The following is a 4,175-nucleotide window of genomic DNA, read 5'->3' as shown; positions in this document are numbered from 1 at the left end:
GTTTGTTAATTAAGTTATTAATAGCAACCAACGCACAATTTAACTGTTTCTTGATTAAAATTGATGTTACCATTTGTCTACTTATCATCACTGCTTTAGAAAATTATTGAGCTAGCTAATTCTTTTAAACGAGTACCGTAAGGTATAAACCAGCAAATAAATAATTTCTAGTTGAAAATGGGTGGTTATCAACGAAAAATAAGTGATATCAGAAATGTTAAAATTTTTGTCATATAGTTTTTCAGAAACAACTTCAAAGGAATTGTAAAAAATATACAGAATGGTATGAAAGAGTACATCCGTTAAACAATGAATCGAAGTAATAGGTATTATAGGTGTAATATGAAATTACAAAAGTGACTTGTATCATGGCTTATCTGTTGTAGTTCATCTATTAAACTAAGAAACTCCCACTCTCCAAGCGTCTTACAACTATCTCAAAACATATAGAAGCTTCAACACATGTATATAATACCTCTCACTTAGATGTATTGCTTAATGCATGTATTCTCTCATACTCGTGATACTTGTTTGCTAGATGTAAATCGAACATTCTGTATAATAAAAGTCATTAACCTGGTTTTTGTTAAATATATTTGAATGTGTAAGGTAGACACAAGTAACGGAAAAATTATAACGAAAACCCATTACAAAACAAAATATGGTGGAAGAGTCGTGAAAAATATACAAAAAAGAAAGCTTTTAAAAATTTAATGGATTTTTTTTCTACCAAAATATGTTAGTAATTATTTTCACTGGTATAATGGCTTAAATTCGGAATAATAATATTTTACAGTAAGTCGTATTCGAGATACTGTATACGAATATGGTATATATTTGGGGATATAATATAACTCAACCCAAGCATCTATAACCCAACAACATAGTATATATTTTTAAGTAGAATATTTTGGGGTAGTTAAGAATACAATTATTCACATTGACCATATTAAAAAAATGATATTGTTATCAAGAATGGATAAAAAGCTAAAATCTGTGCATAAATCACAGGCACTGAAAGCATAATCTTAGTATTATAAACAATTGTACATAGAGGTAAATATTTCAATACACAATTTTTAAAACATTTTGAAAGAAAAAATTGAGATAAATATTGTTTTAGCACGATTTATATACGAAAACACTGCGAATGAAAAAAAAATTACAATGGAGGAGCTGGGATTCGAACCCAGGACTTTCAGCATGCGAAGCAGACACTCTACCACTGAGTTACACCCCCGATGGGTGTCCTGTTCGATAAAATCCTTTTTAAATGAAACATCCATTTAACACTATTGAAATGGCAATTTTTGCTAAATTATTTATTTTGTAATACATTTATATTTATAACTATTTAGTGTATTGAATTTATCATATGCATACCAAATATTTTATAAACATTGTACATTCTTGTTCATATTTAAATGAAACAATACAATATTGTATCAATGTAATAATCTTGACGACGCGATGTCGCGCCGAATCGAATAGGGTCAGTAGCACCCTTATTATTCTCACACTTATTAACATGTTAATCTTATATATATTATGTATAATACAAATCATTTTCTTATTGACAACATACTATATATTATTTTATAAAAGATATTTTCACGATTTTTTTTCTACCTTAAGGCAGTATTTTGGTCTAGAATTTTGAAAAAATCAATTTTTTGTGTGTGCATATTTTTAAAAGTTAGATCCTTAAGAATATATCTTTAAACGGATTTTTCAAAATTCAAATTATCCACTGAATATCAAAATTCAGTGGATTATCTGGAAATAAAGTTAGAATTGATCGGTCTGAACTGCAAGGTTCTTCCGCTTCTAAAGAAGGCAAAACAGCTTGGTTAACAGAAATGACTTTGCAAGACATTACATATTAAGTAGAAGCAGGGTCAATTTATGGATCTGGAATCGCCAATTGAACCAAAGTGAGTAATATTATAATCCGAGTTATTCTGCCGCAATTGTCTTTCAAACTAAAAACGTGTTTTTTTTGAGGTTGTTCACATGATATTATACACACCATAACAATTTGGTGGGAATGTTCATTTTAAATCTCTCTATCTTCTGAACAATGGATTTTAAAAAATTTCAATTTTGAATATTTTTAAAAAATTCAAAAAAGTAAAATAAAAAGTTATTACAAAAAATTGTTTTTTCATATAATTTTTTCAATTTTTTTTAGCTCAGATCCAAACGATACTAATTATCTTTACTAATTAAGAAATTTTCAAAATTTTTTGTTTCCGATCTCTACAATAGCTGGAAATCGTGTCAACTTGCGTTACGTCTTTTTTTTTTGTAGCCCTCACTTCACCGGCCTATAATTCTGGCCTAAATTTTGTCGTCTTTAACGACAAGAAAATGTGGCACTCTGATAGGTGTTACTGTCTACGGTTATAAAAATCGAAACGAGGTTAAATTTCATTACGCAATATTAAATAATCGTTTGAAATCATTATAAAATTCGAACAATTTCTAATATAATATAGAAACTTCCATAGATAGTACTAAAAGTTAAATGTCTTCAATCAGTTTGTTACAAATTTTCTTTTGTTAATCAAAACTGTCAAAATATTGGACACAAAGGAGATTAGTAATAATAACACGAGCGCGTGCTCAACTTCTACAAGCAGAAATATAACATTTATATGTATACCAAGAAAAGCAAACTTATACACAAACAGACAAACGACATATAAACAGACGGACAAAATAGACGAAGATACTAGAAAGCATGATGGAGGTGAGAAGAGAATAATATCGTGGATGTTATTTGGGTGATGTAGCGGCGGAGTATATCTTTTATTAGTACAAGAGTCGAGGGGATAAAATATTCTATGGACAAGATAAATAGACAGGTTTGAATAAGTTTTATCAAAACCCCAAAAAGCACATTTAAAATCCGAAAATGTTGATATATCAACTATATTTACTAAATCATGTTCTGAAAGATAGAAAATAAAAGCATTCGGTTAGTCCCGAAACAAAATACGTGCCACTTCGCTTGTATTTCATGGCTAATTCTTAGTTCATTATTTAAATATTTGCATTTGTAAGAATTTTTTCCAGTGGTTATATTTAATTGTAATTATCTTGCGTAAAAAAACCAAAATAAATAATTTCGTTCCTTCAAATTTTGTAAATATGTTGTGCCTGTACAACATTTATTATTATATCATTTATGTAATAATATTTCCCACGCTGCTTTAATAAATTGTAATTAATAATTATTAAAAATACATTTGCCGTTAGCTCTCTTCTCTGCATCCAACGACCACTACTCTTCATTAATGATTTCGAAGGTTTCCTTAAACTATCGAATTACGATTTCTGCTTTCACGACCTTTTTTATTTCTCGTAGCATGAGAATTCTCGACTAAAATTTCTCGAGTGTCTCGAAAAATTTTGAAATTTATTTTAAAACACTATGGTATTATCTAATTTTTGCGCTATTACAAATAAGATTGATAGGTATACTCAATTGCACAAAAAATGCATCAGATTACATATACTATTATATGTAAAAAGTGCACTTTTTGTGCAATTAAGTATACGTTCAATTCAATCAATTGGTAAATTTTTTTAATCAATAATAAACAATAAATGAAACAAACTATACTAGGCATATAAATACTAAAGAATAGAGGAGTACTTAACTTTTTTATAATAATTGGGTCCCTGCCTATTCCCAAATAAACAACAGTCTTTAATTAAATAAAACATAATTTAAATAAATCAACGAAATTATTAGGGCCTAAATATTTAGATAACTATAAAAACTGTGTTAGGTTAGGTTAGGTTAGAGTGGCTGTCCTGGAGTAGGACACCCTGAGGCCATAGGGTCCGTTGTGATACCGAAAAAGGGTTGGCCCATCCCCGGCCACTTATCCATTAACCATTTGGATAGCAGGAGAGCTTTGACGTCGACGGACTTTAGGTCGGAGAGGTCGTCAAAGAGAGGCTGGCTCAAGTAAGACAGTGACAGATAAGATGAGACATTGTCTCCTCTTCCTCACCACTGTGAGAGCTGCTGCAGTAGTCGTCATACACTGCCAGGCCAAGGCGTTTAGCATGCCTGCCACCCAACCAGTGTCCTGTAATAGCCGCAAAAACTTTGCGAACAGAGGCCTTTGGAAGTGACATAAGATCTACGGAACGCCTACGAT

The 4,175-nt window shown here is 30.3% G+C and overlaps 1 non-coding gene across 1 annotated transcript; it reads right to left on the bottom strand.

Annotated features, from left to right (window-relative positions):
- Positions 1 to 1,168: 1,168 nt before the first annotated feature.
- Positions 1,169 to 1,240, bottom strand: Trnaa-cgc. The gene has a single exon. It is a non-coding gene; the product is annotated as a tRNA-Ala (tRNA).
- Positions 1,241 to 4,175: the final 2,935 nt, after the last annotated feature.

Source organism: Chrysoperla carnea, chromosome 1 (assembly GCF_905475395.1).
Source record: "Chrysoperla carnea chromosome 1, inChrCarn1.1, whole genome shotgun sequence".
In the NCBI taxonomy this organism is placed as follows: domain Eukaryota; kingdom Metazoa; phylum Arthropoda; class Insecta; order Neuroptera; family Chrysopidae; genus Chrysoperla; species Chrysoperla carnea.
The sequence above is the reverse complement of the archived record's forward strand: the minus strand, read 5'-3'. Positions and strand labels throughout refer to the sequence as shown.